The sequence below is a fragment of the Canis lupus genome, chromosome 26, assembly GCF_011100685.1.
Source record: "Canis lupus familiaris isolate Mischka breed German Shepherd chromosome 26, alternate assembly UU_Cfam_GSD_1.0, whole genome shotgun sequence".
Classification (NCBI taxonomy): Eukaryota; Metazoa; Chordata; class Mammalia; order Carnivora; family Canidae; genus Canis; species Canis lupus.
The window spans coordinates 46,540-58,540 of record NC_049247.1 but is presented as its reverse complement, the minus strand read 5'-3'; positions in this window follow the sequence as shown (position 1 = coordinate 58,540).

Below are 12,001 nucleotides of genomic sequence, written 5' to 3'. Positions count from 1 at the left end.
TCTAATGATGTGGAAGTTTGTTTTTTTTTTAATGGCATGACAATCTTAAATGCTGCAGACTACTAGTTCTATCTCCAGTGACCTTTCATTACCAACAGAATCACTGTACTTCTCATAATGACAGTGCCCAGCCCAAGAGCCACATTTCCCCATTGTCTTTGTAGGAAAGTATGATATTGCTACTAAATTCTGAGTAATGAGATAGAGATTGCTGACAGTGTCTAAGGGAAGGTTGACAGAAGTCAGCTGTGGGGATGTCTGGTAATGAAGGGGCTGTTATACCATCCCTACACCACCAAGGGGAAATGAACTGTCTTATTTAAGCCACCTTTTCTTTTTTGGTAGGAAGAGTTTGCTTTCATATGCAGCAGAATGTGACCCTATAAAAATATATTATGTTTGGGAAATTTAGTATTGGAAAATCTTTTCATAAAATTAACCACACTACCAGATAAAAGACCATATGTGTGTAGATAACACATATGATGGAATTTAATACTCCTAGAATTTTTAAATACTATTCAATTAGGAATGGAAATAAAGTGCTTTAACTTTGCAAGGAGTATGTTCCAAAAACTGACAAACGTCACACTTATTGGGATATATATATACATATCTTTATATTGAGAAAATTACAAGGATGCTCATCACATTTATTTACTTATGTAAGTTAGATTTGCAATAATAAAGTATAACACGCAGTGTTAATCCCATCAAGTGGCCTCCTAGTGCCCATCACTCAGTTGCCACATCCCGCCACCCACCTCCCCATCCACTACACTTTGTTCATTTCCCAGAGTTAGGAGTCTCTCATGTTTTGTCACCCTTTATAATTTTCCCCAATCAGTTCCCTTCTTTCCCCTATAATAGCTTTCACTATTTCTTATATTCTCTGTATGAGTGAATCCATTTGATGATTGTCCTTCTCCAATGGACTTATTCATTCAGCATGATACTCTCCAGTTCCATCCACATCGAAGCAAATGGTGTGAATTCATCCATTCTGATGGCTGAGTAATATTCCTATAAATAGATAACCACATCTTCTTTATCTGTTCATCTTTCGATGGACACCAAAGCTCCATCCACAGTTGGGCTATTGTGGACATTGCTGCTATAAACATTGGGGTGCAGGTGCCTTGGTATTTCACTGCATCTGTATCTTTGGGGTAAATCCCCAGCAGTGCAATTGCTGGGTCATGGGGCAATTCTATTTTTAACTCTTTGAGGAACCTCCACACTGTTTTCCAGAGTGGCTGCACCAGTTCACATTCCCACCAACAGTGCAAGAGGGTTCCCCTTTCTCCACATCCTCTCCAACATTTGAGATGGTGTGAGATGGTATCTCATTGTGGTTTTGATTTGTATTTCCCTGATGGCAAGTGATGCGGAGCATTTTCTCATGTGCTTGTTGACCATGTCTCTGTCTTCCTCTGTGAGATCTCTGTTCATGTCTTTTGCCCATTTCTTGATTGGATTGTTTCTTTGCTGTTGAGTTTAATAAGTTCTTTATAGATCTTGGATACTAACCCTTTATCTGATGTCATTTACAAATGTCTTCTCCCATTCTGTAGGTTGTCTTTTAGTTTTGTTGACTATTTCTTTCTTGTGCAGAAGCTTTTTGTCTTGATTAAGTCCCAATAATTCATTTTTGCTTTTGCTTCCCTTGTCTTCATAGATATATCTTGCAGGAAGTTACCGTGTCCACATTCAAAAAGGGTGTTACCTGTGCTCTCCCCTAGGATTTTGATGGATTCTTGTCTCACATTTAGATCTTTCATCCCATTTTGAGTTTACCTTTGTATGTGGTGTAAGAGAATGGTCTAGTTTCATTCTTCTGTATGTGGCTGTCCAATTTTCCCAGCACCACTTATTGAAGATAGTCTTTCCTGCTTTGTCAAATATTAATTGACCAGAGTCTAGGGCCCATTTCTGGGTTCTCTATTCTGTTCCATTGATCTATTTGTGTTTGTGCCAGTATCACACTGTCTTAAAGATCACAGCTATGTAGTACAACTTGAAATCCGGCATTGTGATGCCCCCAGCATTGTTTTTTGTTGTTGTTGTTTATTTTCAATATTCTCCTATTTGGGGTCTTTTCTGATTGCTGAGGAATGTTCCGTCTAACCCTACACTCAGAAGAGTTTTGATCAGGAATGGATGCTGTAATTTGTCAAATTCTTTCACTGCATCTATTGAGAGGATAATAGGGTTCTTGTTTTTTCTCTTGTTGATGTGATCTATCATGTTGATTGTTGATTGTTTTACGAGTATTGAACCAACATTGCATCCTGGGGATAAATCCCACTTGGTCATAGTGAATAATCTTCTTAGGTACTCTTGGATCCTATCGGCTTTTATTTTGGTGAGAATTTTTGCATCTATGTTCATCAGGGATATTGGTCTATAATTCTCCTTTTTGGTGGGGTCTTTGTCTGGTTTTGGAATCAAGGTGATGCTGGCCTCATAAAATGATTTTGCAAGTATTCCATCCTGATCTGTCCTTTGGAACAGCTTTATTAGAATAGGTGTTGTTTCTTCCTAAATGTTTGGTAGAATTCCTCTAGGAAGCCATCTGGTCCTGGACTTTTGTGTCTTGGGAGGTTTTTGATGACTGATTAAATTTCCTCACTGGTTATTGACCTGTTCAGGTTTTCTATTTCTTCTTGTTCCAGCTTTGGTAATTTGGGGTTTTCCAGAAATGCATCAATTTCTTCTAGAGTGCCTAAATTATTGGAGTATAGCTGCTCATAATACGTTTTAAAAATAGTTTGTATTTCCTTAGTATTTTCCTTATTGGTGGTGATCTCTCCTTTTTAATTCTCATTTTATTAATTTGAGTCTTTTCTCTTTTGTTTTTAATTAGGCTGACTAATGGTTTATCTATCTTATTAGTTCTTTCAAAGAACCAACACTTGTTGATCTGTTCTACAGTCCTTCTGGTCTCTATTTCATTGAGTTCTACTCAAGTCTTTATTAACTCTCTTCTGCTGTGTGTATGTTTTATTTGCTGTTCTTTCTCCAGTTCCTTTAGGTGCAAGGTTAGCTTTTGTATTTGAGTTCCAGTTTTTGGATGGATGCTTGCATTGTGATGTATTTCCCTCTCAGGACTGCTTTTGCTGTATCCCAAATATTTTGAAAGGTTGTATCTTCATTCTTATTAGTTTCCATGAATCTCTCATTCTTCTCTAATTTCCTGGTGGACTCTTTCATCTTTTAGCAGGATGCTCTATAACCTCCACGTGTTTGAAATCCTTCCAAATTTCTTCTTATGGTTGAGTTCAAGTTTCAAAGCATTATGGTCTGAAAATATGCAGGGAACAATCCCAATCTTTTGGTATCAGTTAAGACCTGATTTGTGACCCAGTATATGTTCTATTCTGCAGAAAGTTCCATGTGCACTTAAGAAGAATGTCTATTCAGTTGCGTTTGGATGTAAAGTTCTGTAAATATCTGTAAAATCCATCTGGTCCAGTGTATCATTTAAAGCTCTTGTTTCTTTAGAGATGTTGTGCTCAGAATATCTGTTATTTTCAGAAAGTGCTGTGTTGATGTCTTCCAGTATATGTGTATTCTTTTTTTTTTTTAAAGAAGGATATATTTTTTAAAGATTTATTTATTTATTCATGAGAGAGAGAGGCAGAAACACAGGCAGAGGGATAAGCAGGCTCCATGTCGGGAGCCCGACGCTGGACTCGATCGCGGGACTCCAGGATCCGCCCTGGGCCAAAGGCAGGTGCCAAACTGCTGAGCCATCCAGGGATACCCAGTGTATTCTTATCTAAGTATGTCTTTACTTTGGTTATTAATTGATTGATATATGTGGCAGCTCCCACATTAGGGGCATAAAGATTCATGATTGTTAGGTCCTCTTGTTGGATAGATCCTTTTTTTTTTTTTTTTTATGACAGTCACACACACACACAGATAGAGAGAGAGAGAGAGAGAGAGAGAGAGAGAGAGAGGCAGAGTCACAGGCAGAGGGAGAAGCAGGCTCCATGCACCAGGAGCCAGATGTGGGATTCAATCCCGGGTCTCCAGGATCGCGCCCTGGGCCAAAGGCAGACACCAAACTGCTGCGCCACCCAGGGATCCCTGGATAGATCCTTTAAGCATGATATAGGGGATCCTTGGGTGGCTTACTGTTTTAGTGCCTGCCTTCAGCCTAGCACATAACCCTGGAGTCTGAGGATCACGTCCTGCATCGGGCTCCCTGTATGGAGCCTCCTTCTGCCTGTATCTCTTTCTCTGTGTCTCTCATGAATAAATAAATAAAATCTTTAAAAATAAAAGTATGATATAGTGTCCCTCTCATCTCTTACTACAGTCTTTGGGAAAAGTTTAATTTATCTGATAGGATTGCTACCCCAGCTTTCTTTTGAGGACCATTTGAATGGTAAATGGTTCTCCAACCTTTATTTTCAGGCTGTAGGTGTCCTTAGGTCTAAAATGAGTCTCTTGTAGACAGCAAATCGATGGGTCTTGCTTTTTTATCCAGTCTGAAACCCTGCACCTTTTGATGGGATCATTAAGCCCATTCATGTTCAGAGTTACTATTGAAAGATATGAATTTAGTGTCATCATAATACCTATTCAGTCCCTGTTTTTGTAGATAGTTTCTTGGGGTGTCCTCTTTCTATTACAGTCCCTCTAAATATTTCTTGCAGAGCTGGTTTGGTGGTCACATTCTTATAGTTTCTGCCTATCTTGGAAGCTCTTTATCTCTCCTATTCTGAATGAGAGCCTTGTTGGATAGAGTATTCTTGGCTGTATGTTCTTCTCATTTAGGACCCTGAATATATCCTGCCAGCCCTTTCTGGCCTGCCAGGTCTTTGTGGAGAGGTCTGCTATTTTTTTTTTTTTCTAGAAAACAAATACAAGGGATAACAGGTGGAGAGGTCTGCTATTAACCTAATACTTCTCCCCATAAATGTTAGGGGGTTCTTGTCTCTTGCTGCTTTAAGGATCTTCTCTTTATCTTTGGAATTTGCAAGTTTCACTATTAAATGTGGGGTGTTGAACAGTTTTTATTGATTTAGGGGGGATCTCTCTATCTGCTGGATCTGAATGCCTGTTTCCCTCCCCACGTTACAGAAGTTCTCAGCTATGATTTGTTCAAATATGCGTTCTGGTCCTCTGTCCCTCTCAGCGCCCTCTGGAACCCCAATTAAACTTAGATTTTTCCTTCTGAGGCTGTCATTTATTTCCCTTAACCTTCCTCATGATATATATATTTTTTTATGATAGAGAGAGAGAGAGAGGCAGAGACACAGGCAGAGAGAGAAGCAGGCTCCATGCACCGGGAGCCCGAGTGGGACTCGATCCCAGGTCTCCAGGATTGCGCCCTAGGCCAAAGGCAGGCACCAAACCGCTACGCCACCCAGGGATCCCCTCCTCATGATATTTTAATTGTTTTTCTCTTTTTCCTCAGCTTCCTACCTTGCCATCAACTGTCTTCTATGTCACTCACTCATTCTTCTACCTCATTAACCCTTGTCATTAGGACGTTGAATTTGGATTGCATCTCATTTGATTGATTTTTAATTTCGTCCTGGTTAGATCTAACCAGTCATGAAGTCTTCTGCAGTCATGAAGTCTCTTTCGTCCACTATGCTTTTTTCCAGAGCCACCAGTAGCTTTATAACTGTGCTTCTGAATTGGCTTTCTGACATGGAATTGTTTTTTATTTTTCATTTTTTATTGGTGTCCAATTTGCCAAGATCTAGAATAACACCCAGTGCTCATCCCATCAAGTGCCACCCTCAGTGCCCATCACCCAGTCACCCCCACCCCCGCCCACCTCCCTTTCTACCACCCCTTGTTCTTTTCCCAGAGTTAGGAGTCTCTCATGTTCTGTCTCCCTCTCTGATATTTCCCACTCACTTTTTCTCCTTTCCCCTTTATTCCCTTTCACTATTTTTTATATTCCCCAAATGAATGAGACCATATAATGTTTGTCCTTCTCCGATTGACTTATTTCACTCAGCATAATACCCTCCAGGTCCCTCCACGTAGAAGCAAATATTGTGTATTTGTCATTTCTAATGGCTAATATTCCATTTTATACATATACCACATCTTCTTTATCTATTCATCTTTCGATGGAGACCCATTCATCTTCTAGCAGGATGCTCTTTAACCTCCATGTCTTTGAGTCTTCCAAATTTCTTCTTGTGATTGAGTTCAAGTTTCAAAGCATTGAGGTGTGAAAATATCCAGGGGACAATCCCAATATTTTGGTATCAGTTGACACCTGATTTGTGACCCAGTATGTGGTCTATTTTGGAGAAAGTTCCATGTGCACTTGAGAAGAATATGTATTCAGTTGTGTTCAGATGCTAGTTCTTTTTTTTTTTTTTAAGATTTTATTTATTTATTCACGATAGACATAGAGCGAGAGGCAGAGACACAGGCAGAGGGAGAAACAGGCTTTATGCAGGGAGCCTGACACAGGACTCGATCCCAGGACTTCAAGATTGCGCCTTGGGCCAAAGGCAGGCGCTAAACCGCTGAGCCACCCAGGGATGGCTAGTTCTGTATATATCTGTGAAATCCAACTGGTCCAATGTATCACTTAAGGGCCTTGTTTCTTTGATGATGTTGTGCTTAGAATATCTGTCATTTGCAGAAAGTTCTGTGTTGAAGTCTCCTATTATTCTTTTTTTTTAAATAAATTTATTTTTTATTGGTGTTCAATTTACCAACATACAGAATAACACCCAGTGCTCATCCCGTCAAGTGCCCCCCTCAGTGCCCGTCACCCATTCACCCTCACCCCCCGCCCTCCTCCCCTTCCACCAACCCTAGTTCGTTTCCCAGAGTTAGGAGTCTTTATGTTCTGTTATTAGAGTATTCTTATTTAAGTATGTCTTTACTTTGGTTATTAATTGATACAGTTGGCAGCTCCCACAATAGGGGCATAAATATTCATGATATTTAGGTCCTCTTTTTGGATAGACCCTTTAAATATGATATAGTGTCCCTCTTCATCTCTTACTACAGTCTTTTGGATAAACTTTATCTGATATGAGGAATGCTACTCCAGCTTTTTTTTGAGGACCCTTTGAATGGTAAATGGTTCTCCACCCTTTTATTTTCAGCCTGTAGGTGTCCTTAGGTCTAAAATGAATCTTTTGTAGACAGCAAATAGGTGGGTCTTGCTTTTTCATCCAGTCCAAAACTCTGCATCTCTTGATGGGATCATTTAACTCGTTCTTGTTCAGAGTATGTATTAAAAGATATGAATTTTGTGTCATCGTAATACTTATTCAGTCTCTGTTTTTTGTGGATTGCTTCTCTGGGCTCCCTCTTTGTTTTTCAGGGTCCCCCTTAATATTTCTTGCAGAGTTGTTTTGGTGGTCACATATTCTTTCTGTTCCTACCTATCTTGGAAACTCTTTGTCTTCCATTCTGAATGGCAGCCTTGCTGGATAAAGTATTCTTGGCTGCATGTTATTCTCATTTAGGACCCTGAATATATCCTGCCAGCCCTTTGTGGCCTGCCAGATCCCTGTGGAGAGGTCTGCTCTTAATCTGATATTTCTCCCCATGTAAGTTAGGGATCTCTTGTCTCTTGCTGCTTTAAGGATTTTCTCTTTATCTTTGTAATTTGCAAGTTTCACTATTAAATGTTGAGGTGCTGAACGGTTTTTATTGTTTGGTGGTGTGGGGAGCACCTCTCTATCTCCTGGATCTAATTGCCTGTTTCTCTCCCCAAACTAGGGAAGTTCTCAGCTATGGTTTCGTCAAATATACTTTGTGGCCATCTGTCCATCTCGGAGTTTTGTGGAACTCCAATTATACGTAGATTCTTCCTTCTCAGGCTATCAGTTATTAAGCATTTCCTCATGGTCTCTTAGTATGTTCCTCTTTTTTCCTTAGCTTCCTCCTTACCATCAAGTTATCTTCTATGTTACTCACTCTTTCTTCCAGTTCATTAACCCTAGCAGTTAGAACATCCAGTTTGGATTGCATCTCATTTAATTGATTTTCAATTTTTGCCTGATTAGATCTCAGTTCTTCAGTAACAAAGTCTCCAGATTCCTTTATGCTTTTTTACAGAGAGACAGGTAGCTTTAAATTGTGCTTCTGAATTGGATTCCTGACATCGTATTGAAATCCAAATTCTGTCACTCTGTGGCAGAGGGTACTGTTTCCGGTTCTTTCTTTTGTGGTGAATTCTTCCTTCTTGTCATTTTTTTCCAGTTCAGAGTATTTCTATGAGAAGGCTGAGTCAAGAATATCAACCACGACTTAAGTAAAATACACCCTAGATGATTCCAAAGAGGTCAGAGACCAAAAATGAAAGAACAAAAAATAAACCAAAAGAGCAACAAGTGAAAAAGAAATTTTAAAACAAAGTAGTAAAAAATAAAAGGCCTAAAACCAAAGAAGGAGAAGGAGAAGAAAGAAGAAAGAAGAAGAAGAGAAAAGAGAAAAAGGATAAAAAAGGTAAAGAGGAAAAAAAAAATAGGATCGTGATGGTGAAAAGTTGTAGTGGAGGGAGAATGTAGTCCAGCTGAGGGGTGCTAGAGAGTGATTCAGTTGGTTCTGAGTCTATTAAGTTCTGTATGTTAGAAGATGCTCAATCCCAAATTTATATAAACCAGCAATACTTATATAAAGCCCCAACATTGACCACCAAAACATGAACCAGATAAAAGAAGGGGATAGAACGGCAATGAAGAGAGAATATAATCTCACAGAATGAATCAGCATGGTATTCCACTTGGTTGGGGGTGCGTGCTGGTCATGTTTTAGAAAATATGAACTTTCACCATTGTAGAACAAAATGAGGCAGAAAAAATACAAAACACAAACCCATAACTCATTTATCTCCCAAAATTAAATTGAATACATTGAAGGGAATGCAGAAGTGAAAAATACATCTAAGAGATGTAATTGTAGAAATATAAAAGTCAAAAAGGAAAAAATTTAAAAACAAAGAGGTGGTAAAATATTGTAGTTAAGGTGGGAAAAGAGAAAAATATTGGAAATTTTTAGTCTGATATAAAAATGAGTTGTAATAGAAAAAGGAAAAAAAATTTAAAAAGGGGGGGATACCTTCTAGTTCTATATACTATAAATCCCTCGACTTTCCCTGGCGCTTTCCAGCGCTGCTTGGTCAAGGACTTGCTCTTCCCCTGTCCTTCCACCTTGTCTTCTGGGGGAGGGGCCTGCTGTGCTGACTCAGGTGTATGTACCTGGGGGATATTCCCCACCCCCACCAGGTGCAGGGCTCAGTGGGAGCTGTTTATCCGGTGAGGCCTCTGTTCCCTGGTGGCCCTGCCCCTTCCAGGCACATGATGAAATAAGGAGGAACAACACTGGGGGCGGCCAGGTCTCCAGCTCTGGAGTCAGCTCCCCACAGTAACTACCACAGTCTCCCACTCCGCACTGGCCTGGATGCTCCCGGGGCAGCGCGGGGGCGCCCTGGCAGCAGGGGAGTCCTCACTGTCCTGTGCCCTCCCCGCCTCCACCTGTCCTGGGGGAGTATAGGATGGTGAGCTCTGTCCCCTCGGTGCCCTGGGATCCAGGGCCCTGTGTTGGTGGAACTGTGTACCGGGGGCCGAGGCTCCTGAAGGGAGCAGGGCACAGATACCTCCATCCGGAGCCACCCACCAAACCAATTGGCTTCTCCCAGATGCCCTGCCAGGTTCCCACTCCAGCCCTTTACTGAAATCGGTCCACAGTTTGTGTTGTGCTTTCCCCCTTGGCGCACTTCCTCTATTAGTGACTCTGGGAAACTGGAGGCTTCATTGTCCCTCCTGCAATTCTTTTTTTTTTTTTTTTTTAAGATTCCATTTTATTTTATTCATGATAGACAGACTGAAAGAGGCAGAGACACAGGCAGAGGGAGAACCAGGCTCCATGCAGGGAGTCTGATGTGGAGCTCAATCCCGGGACCCCAGGATCACAGCCTGGGCCAAAGGCAGGCACCAAACTGCTGAGCCACCCAGGGATTCCACCCCCCCCTTTTTTTAATTTTTTTTTTTTTAATTTATGATAGTCACACAGAGAGAGAGAGAGAGAGAGAGAGGCAGAGACACAGGCAGAGGGAGAAGCAGGCTCCATGCACCGGGAGCCCGATGTGGGACTGGATCCCAGCTCTCCAGGATCGCACCCTGGGCCAAAGGCAGGCACCAAACCGCTGCGCCACCCAGGGATCCCCCCCTTTTTTTAAAGCCCTCCTGCAATTCTGCCCGATTTCTCTCCTAAGCACTTTTCCATCTTGGAAGAATCTGGTGCGGATTTTTAAAGTTCCCACTTCTCTGGGGCTGGGCTTTCCTGTCCCGGAGGCTTTTGGCCCTGGCTCTTGTGGTGCCCCTCCCGCACTTGATTCTTTTTTTTTTTTTTTTTTTTTCCTGCCTTCCTACCTTGCTAGAATGAAAATCTTTCTCTCTGTAGCATTCCGGCTTTTCTCTCTTTAAATCTCAGGTGGAATTCGTAGGTGTTCAGGATGGCTTGAAAGTTTTCTAGGTAAGCCAGATAAGTTGAGGACCCTACTTTTCCACTATCTTGCCCCTCTCCGTTCATCACTTTTATTGAGCAGTGTATGACAGTTATAGCCAACGTGTGAAAACTGAAAGTAAGGAATTGGCGTGAGGGCAGAAAAAAAAGTTCCATTGTTTGAAGATGTGGTTGTCTCTTTAGAAAAGGCAAAATAAATTTCAAGGAAATATTTAGAGTTGAAAATAGAGTAGGACTTGTATTTTTCTGCTTCTGGCTAAACTGGATAAGCTACAACATCTTAGAAAGCTGAGAATCTGGGCACCTGGGTGGCTCATTGGTGAAGTGTCTGCCTTTGGCTCAGGTCATGATCCTAGGGTGCTGGGATTGAGTCCTGGCATTGGGCTCCCTGCTCAGCAGAGAGTCTGCTTCTCCCTCTTCTCACTCCCTCATGTTCTTTCTCACTATTTCTTTCATAAAAAAAAATAAATAAATATCAAAAAAACAGACCCTGAGAACCCGAGCCCAGATGAACAGCAGTAGAAAATAGGGAGCACTCTATATAAGAAATGAGAATTGCTGCTCATCCTTTATGAAAGGGAGGAAGAGGAGAGACTGGCATGGAAGAGGAGAAGCGAGACAAGCAGCTTGCTTGTGAACCAGCACCACATGTCAGAATCCCACCACCCCTGCCTCGGAGGAGTATACAGTCAGCTCTTTGCCATGGGTCATGGAACCCTGGAAAGAGAAAACCTTAAAAAATCTTGTTGAGTTGCTAGGTCCTCCTTTAAGTGCAAGGTGCATCCTCTCTGGAGGCAGAAAGATGGACAGGGCAACATTTAAGGGGAACCCTTTAGAAGCACTCAGGACTTTCAGGCAGGGGAAGGAGGGATAGATAGCTGAGAGAGCACACTAGCTCTCCCACCCCATAAGAGAATCAATGCAGGCACTCAGATCTTTCTGTCACACAACATGGGAGAGGGCTCAGGAGAACCAAGAAGCTCCAGGGCATCGCAAGCCTTCTCACAGGCTGGGATATTGTCCTCAGTGAGCCTGGGATGAGACAGCAGCACTGAAACATCTCTGGGAGAATTGCAAATCGTAACAATTGGGAAACACAGACCTCACCAACCCAGAAAGCTGGACATTGGGCGAGGAGGTAGTTCACACAGTTGTGAAAGCTGACAGCTTTGAAAACCAAACCTGTGACTATGACATCACTTGGCTTTTCCTCTCCTTGCTGTAGACTCAGGAGATATGCATACATGTGTTTACTCTAAAGTGTCATAAGAATATTCATGGCATTAATACTGATAATATATGCACTGCAAACCGTTAAAACTTCCAACGGTTGAATGGATAAACAATTTGTGGTATAATGGAAGCACAAAATTGTACACCACAATGAAATACCCACCTTATAGGCTCCTCCCAAACGTGCTGCCTGGCACACCTGTATGCTCAGTAAATAGCCCTGGGGCTCTCAAGCCTGGAGTACTGCTGCACTTGATCTACCCCCAGAGGCTGGGACGTTTGTAGCAGGCGAAAGGGG